The sequence below is a fragment of the Uloborus diversus genome, chromosome 9, assembly GCF_026930045.1.
Source record: "Uloborus diversus isolate 005 chromosome 9, Udiv.v.3.1, whole genome shotgun sequence".
In the NCBI taxonomy this organism is placed as follows: Eukaryota; Metazoa; Arthropoda; class Arachnida; order Araneae; family Uloboridae; genus Uloborus; species Uloborus diversus.
In genome coordinates this window covers 101652035-101669727 of record NC_072739.1, presented here as the reverse complement: position 1 = coordinate 101669727, position 17693 = coordinate 101652035, and the positions used below count along the sequence as shown (strand labels likewise).

Below are 17693 nucleotides of genomic sequence, written 5' to 3'. Positions count from 1 at the left end.
ATGTAGCTTTTTTGCTGTTATTTTGGAATAACTGTCAGTAGTCTTATGACGTTCTTGTTGACTTCCAAAGATGCTGATGTCAACAATTCAAACTTCGGAGAGCACACTGACCGCCTCGAAATTGAAAATTCATACATTCTTAGTTTTGAAATTGAATTTTCCCATTCAACGATTTTTACTAATTTTGTCTATGGTATTCAATTTTGAGAACAAAACTTTTCTTTTTTTTATCACGTAAACGAAGCAGAAAAAGAGCAAAATGTCTTAATTCACTTCAAATCATACGGAATCATTATCAAATTGATTTGACGAGTTATTCGATAAACTTAGTTCACGGGCAAAGTTTAATCGTGAAAAAAAAAGCAATTTTTCATCCTGAAAATTCAGATCAGCTTAAAGAAATTCGTTTATTTATAAAAACATATTTAGCTGATAATTTCGCGATTTTGAAAGCATTTCGCTAAATCCATTGCAATTTCGTTTTATGTTCCATTTCGATGCATTCACTCAATCGTTCACAGGAAATCCAGTGTTCTGAATTCGTGAATTGGTATTCAGATTAAAATGTTTAAAAATTTTCATCTATTTTTTTAAACCAACGATTAAATATTTTACTATTATCCTTTTTATTTCCAAAACCAATATATGTTCCATGCACACATATTTTCCGAAAGCTTCAAAAAGCGATATTTGTTTGAAGATATAGTTCAATTTGAAAAAAAAAAAAAAAACTCCTTTGAGACGAACGTATTTAGAGTAAGTATCGTCTACAAGATTCTCTCCAGAATTGAACAGCAACTAACTTGTGACCATGAGCAGCTATGAACTTTGGTGAGGTGATTGAACTATCATGGTTTAAAATTTGCCTAAGGTGAGAATACCAAAATAATTTTTAAAATTATTCCTCTTAGTTTATTCTTAGCTACATGTGGCCATTTTTTTGTGTTAAGAAATATTGCTTAAAGAAATTTTGACCGTTATATTGATTTTACAACTTATCATTGAGGAAGACGTTGACGATAAAAAAAAAAATAATAATAGTCGCACAAGAGAGATATAAGAAATGCATACATATACTTGATGGAATCCAATGTTCTTCTAAGCCAAGGTGGTATTCAACAACCGGCCAGCACGCAAGAGCCGCTGGCGGCCAGATTCCCGCCAAAAATTCGTGAAGTCAGCCGCCCAGTCGGACTGCAAGCTAGCCGTTGCTAGGGAACTTCGAAGTGCGTCAGAATCCCGGGAAGTCAAGATCGGTAGAAACTCTTAGAAATGCGTTTTTCAGCTTCAAGATCCCAGCGATTTTTGCCCGCATAAAAAAGATAATTCCAGCCGCAGTCGTTCTTTTTTCTCTCCCTCGAAGCTTTCCAATGGCGTGAGCAGAGAGCTTTCGATCGAAGCACAGCGACGTTCCAACTCTGGATGAGCAATGGCGACGCTGCTCGGGAGCAAAGGGTGAAAAAAACAAATGGCGGAGCAGAACGTCGGTTGGAACGAACGAGTCGAGAGGGGGAGAAAAAATCAGCCTCCGGGGGTAGAGGAGAATAAAAAAAAAAATACGACGGCAGAGCCGAATGCGAACGTGGGTAGTCGAGCCAGCTAACCACTCTGAAACTCGCAGCCAACACCCAGTTTTTCCTGCCGCAGCTCCTTGAATGATGGCGAATGGCGGGTTGCGATTGGCCAGAGCTGGCTGCCTGGCTCCGCCTTTGCCTGCCTCTGTGTGGCTGAAGCCTGCACTGCGACAACCAATAAGCGGATAACCGTTGATAGTGACGTCACGCCATCGCTTCGGTGATCGAAAGGAGCACAGTTGGAAGCAGTCATTCGATTGGGAGCCGTCGACGGCGACGGGGCTCCCTGTTGGACAGCTATCGCTTGCCGAAAGTTATATAGCTGCGGGAGATGGAAGACCCCTTTCATAGGCGAACGGATAATCGTAATTTTTTTCGTTGCACCAATCGCGAGGAAAAAGGACATCTGGCAATTTTCTGCAGACGCATTGGATTATGACAGTATATAGTTGAATTAGAAATCTCAGGAAAATTTCTGAAGGAAAATAACCCACATGTTCAGTAATAATTTTACCCAATTAGTTTTTAGACTCTAAAATGAATCATACTTTCATCTTGAACACTGCGAAAGATTTAAATGTGACGGATACAGAATTGTACAATTTTGAAATAGTGAATGCTCCTCAGCAAAATGCACGATTAGTAGTCGTTACCCTGTTCCTTACGTGTTTCTATTTTAATTGTTCTATAGCAATTTATAAAATCATAATAATTAAGAATAATCTTTTTTTTTTGAAAATTAAGGACTGCGATAATTGCTTCAAAATTATTTTTCATTAAAAAATCCTAAAAATAATTTTCAAATTATGTTGCTTACATGAGAAACGAGTAAACATGTTATATCTATGAAACACTGAGCTTCAATATATAAGTATACAAGGAATTTTTTTTTTAGACCCTAAACCTACACATAGGCTCATCATTTCAAAATCTCCCAGGAGGGAGATATATAATTATTTTGCTAAGTCGGTGGGATTGCCCTACCCAGACTCCTCTGAATGACAAGTTAAATGTGATATGTTTTTCATTTTTGTGACACCTAACTTTTTTCTTTTTAAATCTAATGATCGCATAGATTTAGATATTTACTACCTCACTGTCCTTAGTTTGACGTACGTTCTTCAAATCCTAACTAATGCAATCGTGTCAATCAGATGTTTAACACAATTTTTCTGATTCAATTCTACAAAATTGACATTTAAGATTTTAGAAAACGTGAAAATGGCGGCTATCGTAAATATCAATGGTAAAACATAAAAAAAAATTAAGAACATTTTTGGTATCCAAATTTTTTCACATTATTATTGAGAAGCCTCATTCTTCAAACAATTAATCGTTCTGGATAAAACGGTGATTTTACTGTCATTTTCTAAAATTGGTAAATTGGTATGATTTTAAAAATTTTAACATTCTCTGTCTCATTCTGCGCAATGGCAATTGCTGCGTTTCCCATGTTGCCATAGAACCTCCAGCTAAAAAATACTCTTAAGCACAAGGAACTGATTATTTTCTCGAGTGAGTGGCAACAGTTAAATATATAAAGAAATATGTATGAGAGAGCAATCGCTGTACTGTTGTACGTCCGGAGCAGTTTGAATTTTAATAGTTTTCGAGAAGTTTACCATGCAAATAATTGTACAGTAAAACCTGTGAAGTTGACCACCTGTCTCAGTTGACCGCTTTTTTCAGGCACGGAATTAGCCCTTATCATATAAATCAACCTTTGTAAGTTGACCACTAAAGTAGTGCACCGCAAGTGGTCAACTTACACAGGTTATTATATTGCTAAGTAAGCCTCAACAAATTTATTCCTGAATTGTTCTTAATATACTACACTCTATGCATCAATCTTTGACAACGTTTTGAACAACATTTGACAAATTCCGTATTTCAAGCTTCAAAATAAAAAGATTGTGAGAAAATTTCCTAAAGTTGTAGCAAATTCTGCCTGAAATATTGCCTATAGAATGAAAATAATTTATTAGACGAAGGCAGTGGCGGCTCATGCCTTAAAAAAGTGAGGGATCATGGGTGCACACTGGCACCCCCCCCCCTTTCCGGTTTTTGAAAGATTTTTTAAAAATATTTAAACTTCCTTGAAATAATTATTTATGTTTAATAAAATTAAATTCATTTTAAACACAGGATAACCTACAAAATATTCAAACTACTAAGTAAATTACGAAAGATATTAAACTCCTGTTTATGTCCATGATTGCCGGCAGGTGGTGCACATTCACCCCCTGACTTTCAAAAGTAAAATTTAATTAATTACATAGGGAAAAGCTACAAAATACATCACAAAGTATTAATCTCACGTTTAATTCAGTGCGTTTTCCTGCGCTACAGCACGCCTCCCTTGCAGCCCCTTACCGGTGCTGCAAGGGAGGCACTTTCACCCCTGGCTTTTCAAAATAAATAAATAAATTTTAAAAAGCAATCTTAATCTAATATTTTTAATTCTAACATTATTTTTAATGTTTTAATAACTAATTAATTGAATGAGTAAAGCTAATTTTATTTTAAGCAAGGCTAAATTACAAAAGTGCAAAAAAAAAAAAATGTAATTAGAGAAACATGTAAAAATTATAAATTAACTTTGACAAAGATGAAAATACATCTCAGTATTCGCTTTAAAATAAATAAAATAAAAATAGATAATTTGCACAGTCTGAAACACGTAAGAACATTGAAGCTATATAAAATAAACAACATACAGGCAGGAAACGGTCTCTGTGAATCCTGCTATAAAATCCTGCTATCGAATCCTGCAGCCGAAAAAAAGAAAAGAAATAAATAAAAAGTTTTTAATTATTGTCTGAAAAAAATGAGGGGGTCCGGCCCCCTCTGCCCTCTGGTTCTCCCACGAGCCGCCACAGGACGAAGGTATGAAATGTCCACATTGGTAGAAGACAAGACAATTAGTTTTCAAGCAAATATAGATGAAAAAGAGATGTTTACAAAACAGCTGTAGCTACCGAACTGCGGGGCTCAAATTTAAGATATATAAATGTTCAGTATTTGCTTGAAAGATATTACTCGTGGCTATTTGACAAAAAATTCAAACAAAAGTAGATTAGTATTGTGTCCTCATAATAAAACTCAAAACATCTTTTTAAGGGATCTTGGTGTTTTAAGAACTCAAATAATAAATGAATAAAATATTTCAAAGGAAACAAAAATACAATTATGGCAAGATTTTTCAATAAAAATTCTTTTTTGCTTAACTGAGGATTTAATCACTTACATTTAAAAACTTATACCAGTAAATTCATCTGTTAAAATTGCTTTTCAAGTCAGTTACTCATAAACACTGAATAAGTAATTGATATAAGATAATTATTAATTATTATTATTATTATTATTATTATTCTTTTTAACTTTTGGTAACCATGAAGAAAAAAAAATCTTTGAAATGATAAATCGTCTAAAATAGATAAAACCAACATTAAAAAGAGAAATAAAGATTAGAGTGAACATGAAGAACGAAAATGTTTGACTAAAAATTACTTTTCATGTTTGTCATTCATCAAACTATAAACAATTTAACTAATTTCATTATTCATTATTAAAATTTTTTGCGATCATGAACAATTTTAATTTCATAAACTCCTCTTGCCAATAGCTTTGGGCTGTCCATAAATTATGTCACTTTTTCCACCACTTTTGATCCTTCCGCCCCACCCCCCGCTCACCCCACTTCGTGTCACATTTCCCTTTACTCGCCCCCCTCCTTGTCACATGTCGCATTTTTCATTAGCATATTTAAAGAATAAAAAAAGCGTCATGTCACACTTCTAGATCCCCCTCCTCCTCTTTGTCACAAACTGTTAACAATTTCACGAACCCCTACCCCTCAAAGCGTGACATCCATTCTGGACAGCCCCTTCTTCCCTCCCCCTCTTTTCCTTCTTTTATTTATTTGTTTTTTTTCTATTTATTTTGTTTATTTATTTATTGTAATGGAGTAATAAATCTACTGAGCGAGTTGAGAAAAGTTTTTCAAAATCTATATTCCATAAATAATACACATCCTTAAATTGATATTAACTAAGTAATTTGAAATCATTTGAATGGACAGATACAAAATTACAGAAAATAAATGAACAGATAGTTCAATATGAGAAAAAAATTAAATACATTAAAAATACAAACACATAAATATACATAGATTACTTTCAGACAATGATATCGTTTTCTAAAAGTTGTAATGCAACGCAGGGGGTGTCTACCTTGGGGGAGGGGGTACAAGGCGCAGACTGCACCATTGAAATTTTTAAAGGGGTGTTTTGAGGGAGGGGTATTTCTTTGGGGTGCCCTTGTTCATAGACGGCTCGTAAAGCGGGCAGCTGCCCTCTCACCAGTGGCGGATACAGCCGGCGGGCAACCGGGCATTTGCCCAGTGGGCCGGTCATGCTTCGGGCCGATCAACTAACAGCAAAGTATTTCGGGCCTGTCTACTGACAGCAAAGTATTTCGGACCTGTCTACTAACAGCAAAATGTTAATTTTGCGCGCATGTGTTTAGAATAACGCAAATTTGCAAAACACAGCTTCAGCTCCTGATTATGCATGTGGGCTAAAGCTTGCGGGTGGAGGGAGGCAGAGCCGTCACCAAGGGGGAGGGGGAATTTCTGAAATGGGGCTGCCCAGGGCCTGATTACCACACAGGCTGTCTAGGCCTAGGCCCATGTTCCTAAGAGGCCCCACATTTTTCAAAGAATTATGCATAGCATTGCAACGATATGAAAAATACATGTATTTTTTAAAAAAATAAAAAGTTTTGACTTATTAATTGGAAAAAAAAAATTCTTTAAAGGGGAATTTTTAATCATTCTGACAGTAACGAATTTCCTTGGTCACGATTATGAGGACCCCAAAGAGGATTCATAAATGCACGTAAGTGATTTATACATAATTGTGTGATTAGAAAAAGAGGCCTCCATGTTCGTGTTTTAAAAATGTAAATCAAACACTGCATAGTCTTCAGGGGCCCTCCAATTTAATGTGGGCCTAGAGCCTCACTTTTAGTTAGTCGGGCCTTGAGGCTGCCAATATATTTTTAGTGGTACAATAAAAAATAAATGATTAAATTAAAAAAAAAAAAAAAAAACAGGGAACCTTAGCGGTCGTAAAAAGTCAAAATACTTTTGGTTTCTTTGACGCTTTTATTTATAAACTAGAAAGTCTACCGTCATGGTTTGATGGGTGAAAATTTGCTTCTACATTTGAACGCAGCATTTGCCTGTTTGGTGATATCTTAGTGGTTTAAGTTTTAACTCTAACACCAGTGGATTAACCTTAAGCTCCAGTGAGTAGCGCTCATATTGTAGACCATTTTTTCGTTTCTTCATTCCCCTGAAATAACACAGTTTTATCAGTAAAGCAGTAAAATTACCGGATCAAGTTCAGCCTTGTCACAATAAAAACCTTTCCCTGAATGTTAAACATCACCAAAACACATTATCAAACTATCATACCGTGGCGCGAGTTTCATTTTTGAAACACGCAAGTTACTTTATCATCGTCCATTATTTATATGAGGACCAGCTGCGTTGCCCGGCTTTGCCCGGTCTTCTTTGAAAACAAAACTTTTGTCAATTGACGTATATTCAACAATCAGGCATAAATAAAAGAAGAAAAAAAAACATTATGCAAAATTTCTCCTCCAAACAATGACGACAGATATTAAAATACTTTTAAGAAATTAAAATAAAATGAGAAAGATGGATTTAAAAATCGTAACCATTGGAAACACAAAATAAAATAAATTTAAGAATTGAAAATGAGAAAGATGGAAATAAACTATGGATTCAAAAAGCGTTACCGTGGAAACGCAAAATAAAATGATTAAAAACTTGAATATTAGAGAGCAGATTTTTGAACTTCATTTAATTCGCTTGTAACTTTTTTTCTAATGGAGATAGAGGGTTAAACTTTCGACCATAGGTCGCGTTAGATCTGGAGTAAAAAATGTCGCCTTTTCCAATGGTGTCAAAAAGAAAACTGTCCGACAATTCCTTCACTTTTTATTGATAAATTTAATGAAGTAAGTACTACCTAAAGTTCAGTTAAGCCTAAACAAATTCGATCTAAAAACGTAAATAACTCCCGCCATAATTAAGTTAGATCATTGAAACAAATTGCGTAGAACGCGGAAAATTCTGCTCTTTCCAACGATAAATAATATTGATATGTGCAAGTAATTTTTCACCCCCATATTCAAGAATCTATGTGAAAATTGGGCCTAAATTGGAATACAAAAAGAACGAATCGTCGAATTGTTTTCGAACTGGTCTGCAAACCTTTTCAGGACTTAAAGGAACAAATTGTGAAAATTTCAGCGAAATCGGTCGGGTATTTCTCGAGTTTTGCGAGTTCAAACACACAGACGCTTTTTGGAGATTTCATTTTATACTATATAGAGATGACAATTCACAATTGCCTTAAAATGCAACTTTCAACAAGGGCCGACGTGAGGTCATGTCAGCTTAGTTGGAGAATAGGGGCCCGGCTCGGAATCGAACTCGTGCAGAGGGTAAAATATCCTAATGGTGAAAGGTGTAGAAGGGGGCCTGTGAAAAAAAATGACCTATATCTTTTTTTTCCTTTTGCTCTCGGCGACCCTGTTTATAACAATTGGAATAAAAGTGACAAAATATTTTTTTACGTTAAAATATTTTTTAAAAATGCATTTTTAAAATACCATTGAGGAGCATGAAAGACTATACAAACATTATCAAATCAAAGGCCAAAGGCCGCCGAAATGTGAGTTTCAGACATTTTTTGACAAAAACAAAGTATTATGTACGCTGTACAAACTCACGGTTTCGGGCCCTTAAGTTTAAAAAGAAAATAGGTTGATAAAAAACCAATGTCGAAAGAATTCCGGTGGTCCCCAGAATCCCCCCCCCCTCTTAATATCATCGAAGATAGTGTAAAATTAAATTTTTGGGCGTCAATTTTGAATAACTTCATAAGAGAACAGCCGAATCCACTCCCGCCATAACATGGAATTCCAGTTTCGAAAATTTGCTGGACGAAAGCACTCGAACCACTCCTTTTTTTTAACATTCCCAAAGATGGTCTAAAACTTTGTTTTTAAATTAACAGTATCAAAAGTTTTCTGGAAAGTGCTCCGTCCCCTCCTCTCTCTCGGCATCATCAATGAAGAACGTTTTAAATCTCGTTTTTAGTGCATCAATTTCGAAAATTTTCCGGGGTGAGCCTCCTGAAAACGCCTTTTTCTAACATCATTGAAGGTCAGCAACTTCAATTTGAAAATTTTCTGGTGGATGGCCTTGGAATCTATCTCGACTTAAAACCACCAAAGATCTTCTAAAACTGCGTTTTCAGAGCTAATATTTTTTTTTAATTTTCAAAGGAGAGCCCCCGGAACCGCTCTTTATAGCATATACTCGAAGATAATTTAAAATTCAGTTTTTGGATTTCCACTTCCGAAAAATTGCAGCAGGAGAAACCCTGAGCCTATGCTCACCTAACATCACCAAATATTGTCTGAAATTGAGTTTTTAAGACTACAATTTCGAAACTTTTCCGGAGGAGATGCCCCCTGGACCGCCCTATTTCAGACTCAATGTTAATCTTTCCATTAAGTTTATATTGCTAATACTTTAATGGCTCCCAGAAGTCAGAAAGCTAATTCCACTCTCCCTCTCTTTGTATTGATACATGCGTTTGAAAAAAAAGGGGGGGGGGGTTCCAAACTTGTACCCGACCCCTCCCACCAGGTTTTTGACCTCGTATCGAGTCTCGGTTCGTTAGGGTATGGCAGTATAAAAAAGGGAATGTTTATGACAGGCCCCAGTAATGTATGTTTGTGTCGAGGGACCTATCACGTTCTAAGACGGCCCTAGTCTTTCACCTGTGAACATCGCTAGATCAGTTTCATAAAACAGGGCAATTAAGTTACTTGTTATGACTGCAGAAAAAGACATACTAGCCAAGCAGTGTTATCATTACGGAAATATTCAATCACTCAAGTTCCGACCATTATAAAAATACTTAAATGGACAATTACAATCACAATTTTCCCCCAAAATAAGGTTTAGCAAATACTGTATCAATTTGTTCATCATTAAAGCGCAGAAGTGTTCCTATCTGTAAAATTTCGTTTAAATAAAACATATTTAGTTGTTAAGAATAATTTCCTCATATTTAAGTGATATCCCAATCGTTAAGTAAAATTTTATATCTATAAGAGCTATGGGGCCGCTACATGTCCTAATGCCAGGGCCGATTTTTTCAACCAATCTGCCACTGCCCCTCACTTTAAAAAGTAAAGAGGCGTTACCTCCGCACTTTTCAGAGTGAAAAAATCAATGATCGATTAAAAAATTATTTTTTATTGAGTGGACTGATTTGTTCACGAAAATAAAAACTGAAAATTCCAAATGTATAAACTTTTATCATCTTATTTCAAATGAGCAGAACTTTAAAATAGAAGACGAAAGTCTACGGTGGACATCCGTCCCGATTTTCGATGTCATTTTCCAGGTTTTTAGAAGTTTTTAAATTAGAAAAAATAAAAGCCAGTAAGTAATGTAGCCCAATTTTACAAAAAAAAAAAAAAAAAAAAAAAAACAGCCTCAGGGGCCACGCGTCTTAATCCCTACACTTCTTTTGACCCCTTACTTGTTTCGTGCACCAACCGCCTTAGAGTGGTTCAAAAAAGCTTTTTTTCAGATAGAGTCCAAGACACACCATAATTTTTTTTTAGACATATACTAATTTTTTTGCTGTAAAAGTTTTAGCTTCTTACTCAAATTTTAAGACTGTGCTCAGTGACCCTTCAATTTAACATTAGCCGTAGCATAAAACATGTCACAAATTTAGAAACATTTAATTTTCCCATCAGCTGTAATTTTGTAAATAATTATTTTGTTGCAATGTATATGCATATTATTCGAGTATATTATAATATATAGCATTGTTTTTTCAGTTCAATGTATTTTTGAACCCCCCTCCCCATACTTATAAAGTCTGGGGGAGGAGATTGAGCACCCTCTTTCAGTTAAAGTAGGAAGCTAAAATTCTTCCAGTATATTAATATCCACAAAAGTGTTGAGGGGTGTTCTGTTATCCAGGAGAAACTTTTTGTTTTTACATGTATTTTTGAACCACCCTAAGCTGCCTATGCTCTTGTTCTTAGAGGGGATGGGCAACCTTGACAACGAGATGTCAATATGAAGGTGCGAAATTTAAAGATATTTTGTTAAAGAAAAGTCCTTTTCTTTATTTTCAACAAAAATTAATTCATGAAATTCATAATACCTTTTCAACTTTCAAAGAATGAAATTAGAACTAGTAAGCCGAGATTAAAAGTTAGTGCATATTGTTAATTTGCAATGCTCGAGAATTCATACATCTAATTGCAAGAAAACTGCATAGGAGCTCGTGAATTAAGTGCGCTACTGTACTGCGAACAGACCTGGATGAAATTTTCAATTGTTCCACGTTTGCATTTCAACCAAGTTAGATTCAGTCTGTTGTAGAATTTGATAAATATTGCGACGTCATTAATTAAAAACTGATATCTACAAAAGATGGCAATGATTAAGGCAGATTTTTTGTTAAAAATATCGGTAAATGATTTTCTAAATATTTCTAAATCATGTTTCTGAGATTGCTACAGCATTTGTCAACTTTTGCCGCTTGAACTGCCAAAGATTGCCACAAAAGTTGTGCTAGATTGCTATTGCAGCTGTCTCTAAGCGGTAAAAGAATGTTTGAATCATATCAAACATTGAGGTAAAATTCACTTAAGAATAATGCAGGAGTTGTCAGATATTGATGTGGATTTTATCAAAGGTTGCAATAGCACACGAGCAATTGTAAATTTTTACCACAAAGAGTTGTCAAAGATTGCCGCAAAAGTTGTGCAGGATGCTATCACAGTAGTCCAAGATAGTAAAAGAATGTTTGAAACATTAACAAATCAGTTATCAAACATTGCTGTAAAATTTGCCTATAAGAATAATGCAGGGGTTGTCAAATATTGATGTGTAATTTATCAAAGGTTGCCACAGCACATGAGCAATTATCAATTTTAGCCGCAAAGAACTGTCAAAAGATTGCCACAAAATTTGTGCAAAATAACAGTTGTCCAAGGTAGTAAAAGAATGTTTGAAGCATTAATAAATCAAGTTTTTGTCACAAAGAATTGTCAAAGATAGCCACAAAATTTGCGGAGGATTGCTATTGTAACAGTAGTATCAGTGTAAGACGTTAAAATAATTTTTCAAATATTGCTAAATTTTTTATCACACTTTGCCTCTAAATTCAAGAGACTGACGCAGGGTTGGTCAAATATATTGATGTTTATTTTCCAATGACTACTTGAATTCATCAAAGATCGCAACAGAATTAATGAAATTTATCTGGAAAATTTGCAAAAGAAAGCTACAGAATTAATGAAATATAGCCTCAAAATTTGTCTAAAATTGCCACAGACTTATCAGAGATTGCTAATTTATGAAACATTACTACAAATTTCGTCAAATAATAGAAAAGCAATTGTTTATGAGTTCCAGGAAATGTATCAAGAATCGATACAGAACTTGTCACACATAGCTACAAAAATCTATCAAAAACTCATGACGAATTTGTCGAAGATTGCTACAAAATTTGTATAACATTGCGGCATCTTTTGTTAAACTTTACTACAGCAATTTTTAAAGAGCTCCAGAAAATGTATCGAATTTACACTTTGCATAGTTATTTAATTAATTTTTAGTTTCCCAGGCATTAATATACGGATAGAAACTGGTATTGTCACACATATGAATAAAAAGTGAAGTGGCTAAAAAGCACAGTGGCAAATCGCAGTTCTAAAAACAATGTTCATTGTAAAATAAAAATATGTGAAAACATGCCAAGGATTTTGTTATGAATTAAATTGAGCACTAAATGTGCTCAAGTAGATTTATTCATTAGGAAATATAATGCTACTTTTTTTTTTCTTTTTGAAATATTTATTTCTGTTCTTTTCTGCAAGAAGCAAACTAAAAAATAAGTGACATTTTTGTTTGAGACACATGCAGTTGCCCGAAATTGTAAAATGTCTTGTTTTTTAGGAACAAAATTAATTGTCACTTAGCTACACCTAGCATTGTGACACGTAAATGTATAGTATTTAACTGACTGCACCTCCGCACACTTGGAATAATCAAATCGCCTCCACAATTCAGTTCGAAATAGCTGTAGAGTTGGAACATTTATATTACCTTGTCAACTCGGAAGGAACTCCGTCAGTGAGGGGTCTGTGTAGGGGGCGACCCCGAGATTCCCGAGCAGGGCCCCTCGCTGTCCCCTTTGGGTCCCCACGAGTGTCAACGATTTCTCAACCTCTGCCTGACCTCTTCACCGGCGGAGGAGAGGGTTCTGGGATGGGATTGGAACCATCTGGCCTGCAAGAGAGAAAGAGAGATCTTAGAACATGTGGCACTCTCTAATCAGTGACAGCGAGAAAATTTTGGTTTTCGAACTCTAGTGCTTCCACCACTAACTAGTAATTTTTCAGCTGTGGAAATTACTACTTGGGGCTGGAAAGAACTGTCATTTTCTCAAAGCATAAACATAAATATTTAAATATATAGCCTTCAGCGCAGCCAAAACTTAACTTAGGGGAAGGGGGTCATGGCGGTGCTCATATGACAGGGGTACCCATCCCCCCCCCCCCCAAGTTCATTAGCGCAAATCCGCCCTCTCCCAAATTTTTCTCAACCCACTTTCCCCCCTTTTTTATTTTCTAGTTCCCTTTTATATATATAGATATTTTTTTAATATGTTAATTTATATATTTTTTTTTTTATTTGTTTATTTACTTATTTTTAATCATTATTATCATCATTATATTATTAAAAAAGTTCTGTAATACGCCAATGACAAACACACACACACACATACAAATTAAATAAATAAATAAAATGAAATATAAACAGAATAAAATAAAATAAAATAAATAACTTCAATTAAAAATAAATCAATAAATTCAAAAAAAAAATTTTAAAAACTAAAAAAATCCTCCCCCCTTCAATTTTGATGGCGCAACTTGCGCCATAATCCCCTTCTGTGGGCACCCCTGCCTCATATGAGCACAAGTTACTTGTTAGGATTGGCAAAACTGCGTTGAAATCGAAGGTTCTGGGGGTTTGGGTTCCATCCAAACATTCGCTACACCGCTGCATGCAGCACGAAAGAATTTCTTATTACAAATGTGGCTGGGTCAGGCGCAGATACACAAGGATGGCTGATGGCATGTGGTCATGCCCCCCTCCCCCCACGTGACAAAATATTGCCTAAAAGCTTCATTTTTTAAACTTATATTTCGAAAAATATGCCCCAAAACCCGGTTTTGAGCCTGAAAATTTCCCTTTGACATCCTTTCCTTCTGCTAACAACCCCTTCCAAAACAAGGGGCTAGATCCGCCCCTTTTTGTGAGTATTTATGTACACAATACATACATATATACACTCGTCATTGTTTACAAGTAAGGTGAGTTGGGGGAAGTGCAGCCCTTAAATTGTACAGTTTGACTTTATTAAAGCCTAGACATTATAAGACTTAATACAAATTTTTTAATTTTTATTTCGTATGTTACCTGTTTTAGTGTGTTTTCCGAGACATGAGCCTGTTAAAATCACTGCAGGTAAAAAAGTTGAAAAAAAAAAAAAAAAACATTTTAAACTATTGTGCTCTAGGGCCGCACTTTCTCAATAAAAGTGGGGCAAGAGCATCACCTATCCGAATTTTTTTTAAAAACCGTTTGAGAAAATAAGGGGCAAGTGCAATCAATAGAGTATTTCTTCCTGATTAAAAACGATTTTTTTATTTTAATTTTCACCTATTCATTGGGAAGTTATTACATTTTTCCTAATGAAACCTGTCAATGTAAAATGAAGAACGTTCAAGGAACAATGGATTATTAAACAAAATTATGAAGTTTTTATTTTAAATTAAAAAAGGAACATGAAAGATAACTTTTATTATGCTAATAAGCTTAAAAAAAAAACAAAAACAAAACTTGCATACCAAGGAATAATCTTTAAAACTGGAATATCAACGAACTTATAAAATATTAACTTAATAATACAAAAGGTAACTATACAACTGACAAAAGGTAACATGTCTTTGGCGAACTTGAACATATTTTTTTGTATAAGTATACTTAGTATAGTAATTAACAATAAATAAGTATAGTAATTAACAATTTAATTTATATTATATTCTGAAAACGTTACTAGGAATATCAAATTTCCTCTACGATCTGAAGAGGGATTTGGAAGGATTGATGCAATGTTGTCGTCTTGGATCTCGCTAACGTCGTCTCTTGAAGGATAATTAAACACAGTGCTATAATTTCCAGCCGCTTTTAACTTTAAAATTTTAACTTCAGGGAAATTATCATCATTTATATTAGTAATTTGTCCTACAAAATGTTTAGTCATCTTTTTTGTAGAAAATCTAACAAGAACCCAGTCGCCTACCTTTCTCTCCGTTGCGGATGCCTTCCCCACTGAATGATATCTTCTTGCTGTTTTTGCTCTGTGGCAATCATTTCTTCGACTGTCATTTCATCATGTAAATCTTCCCTTAAACTCATATTTTCATTATCGTCACTTTCTTCCTCCTCGAATAATTTCGGAAGAATTACAAATTAGTTACATTGCTTCATTAAATCGTTGCGAACAAATTATATCTGTCATAAAATAACATTGCCAGATTAATGGGAAAGTGCAGCCCCAAAAAATGCGAGGCTGCACTTGCCCCTTTTTTTCGGGCCGCACTTTCCCAGTCGTATAATTTTCTGGGGCAAGTGCAGCCCTAAAATTAATTGATTTGAAAGTAAAAAATAATAAATCTCAGCTTCAAAAATACGAAAAGCAGATATGAAATAGTTGTACTTACGTTTTGGAAGCACGAAAAAGTGAGAACAACAACAAAAGAAACGATGTTTTCTCGAACCATAACAACATGGCACTGTAGTGGGAATGATAAAAGTTAGGAAACGAGGGAGGGAGTAGAGTTACCATTCAAGTAGCGCGATCTAACGCACGCAGTGCAAAGTAATAACGTTTACCAAGCTACCCAGATGGCAAGCAGCCTTGCAGATATTCCCGGTTTCTGATTATTAACCTAAGCCGCACTTGCCCCAAGATCGCACTTACCCCAACTGACCTTACATAACTCTAACACATACGCACTAGAATTTTTACCGAAAATTACACACATAAACAAAAAAAAGAAAAAAATCCATCAGTAAAAAAAAGTTATGCATTTCGTTAAATTTTAATGTTAACACATGAAATGATAACGTGAACAATGAACATGTCAATAACTGAGTAGATACGTAGTAAGTAATTACACAGCAGAAAGATAAATAAATGCAAAGAATATGTAATGCATACTTCAATAACAACAGTTAAAGTGTAGTACAAAAATATGAAGGTTTAAAAATATTACGTAATACACACACTACACACACTCTGTTTTATTACCCCCTCCCCCCTCCCGCATTTTTTTTTATAAGAAAATAGGCTAAAAGGGGAGGGAGTCCCCTTTAAATAACCGTAACTACTAAAAAGTTACTTAAGTACTGCTCCTTACTAAAACTTAATAGCAATTAAGTTGCGATGGAATACATTTCTATCAATTTAAGCACTTTTCATACACTTGGAATGGTATGTTAGTCACAGAAATTCTGAGGCCTACTTTTGCTTATTTCTCAGCAACTAGACAATTTAGAGACTTCGTGATTTCACTAAATGATTTGCTAATCTTAAGGTACAATTTAACGCTAATTTTTTTTTTTTAACTTCTGAAATAAATTACTATTTTGATGAGGATGAAAAACAGTAAATTTCATGCAATTTCCCCATTAAATGATTAAATACAACCAATTGTTACAAAAATTCGTTGCCTTGGAACAGTAATATTAATAGCAATCATAATGAAAATTTTGAATGAAGGCTTCTCTGGAGCAAGCGTGAAATGTATTCACTATCATTGCTCTCGTAGAATATTTATCCTAATCTATGCAGATGATAGATAACGGGGACAAGTAAAGAGACCTAATAACTTTATCACGAGTAACTTGTATGTTGTGAAACATAAACTAGTTTGGAAAACCTTTAATATTTAAATGGCTTCAGTTTAATTAGCACACAAATAAATTCTAGAGAGGAACAAGGATTAATTTTCAGTGCCAATTGCTTAAAGTTTTAGGCACGTATATAGTTTTTTTTTTAGTATGAAGCATTTATATGAAAAAAAAAAGTAAAAAAAAAATCTTGATGGATGCACTCAAATGGAGAAAGTAACTTTTCTGAAGTAGGACTTTTATGGACAGTTTACGTTTTCCTGTAGTTTTCAGTTATTCCGAGAAAATGACACCACAAACGAAGAAAAGTGCGGCTCAAGTTAGGTAGAGAATTTTTTTTTTATCATTATCCAGCTTTTAGACATAAATTTGAGTGTTGAAACATGCATATTTTTAAGGAAAAGTTTGGTTTGAAATGACTTGAACCGCACTTTTCTTCGTTTGTTGTGTTCATTTTCTTGGAATAATTGAAAACTGCAGGAATACTTACGTTGTTCATTCTGTCCCAGGAAAATTATTTTGTCCTTTTGAGTGCATTAAGAAAAGTGTTTAGTATTTTTTTAAAAAATGCTATTAGTTTCCTTGTATTTTCCAAATTATTTGCATAATGAGATACTGCAAAAAAATTAGCATTAAAAATATCGCCAAAATATTCCTATAGAGTTAAATAAAAGAAAAAAAATCAAAATTGATGGAGTTCAGAAAAATATTTGGAAACGAATTTGGATTCAATAACAGAAAAATACCTGCACAAACTATGTCGCAAAGTCTTCAATCTTTTTCGCGAACAACCAAAGGCCACTTTCCACTGAGATATTTTTAACAATCAGCTTCTCGAAAAAACAATCAGTCAAAGAAGAAAGAAAGAAAAAATAACGAAATTGAAAGCCACATTATGTCTGCTTATTTTTTATTTCTTCAACTTGGCGGTTCTTGAATAATTACAAGTGACCCGCATTAACTCTTAAAACGCTATTAACCCCAGGAAAACCACACAG

The 17693-nt window shown here is 34.5% G+C and overlaps 1 protein-coding gene and 1 long non-coding RNA gene across 3 annotated transcripts in view; one reads left to right on the top strand and one right to left on the bottom strand.

Annotated features, from left to right (window-relative positions):
- The window catches only part of LOC129230064 (UPF0489 protein C5orf22 homolog), a 739515-nt gene that overhangs the window by 458256 nt on the left and 263566 nt on the right, over nucleotides 1–17693 (top strand). The window lies entirely within an intron of this gene.
- The window catches only part of LOC129230065 (uncharacterized), a 57776-nt gene continuing 52908 nt past the window's right edge, over nucleotides 12826–17693 (bottom strand). Inside the window, exon 3 of the long non-coding RNA XR_008581147.1 lies at nucleotides 12826–13002. This is a non-coding gene — a long non-coding RNA (uncharacterized LOC129230065). The remainder of the gene's footprint in view (nucleotides 13003–17693) is intronic.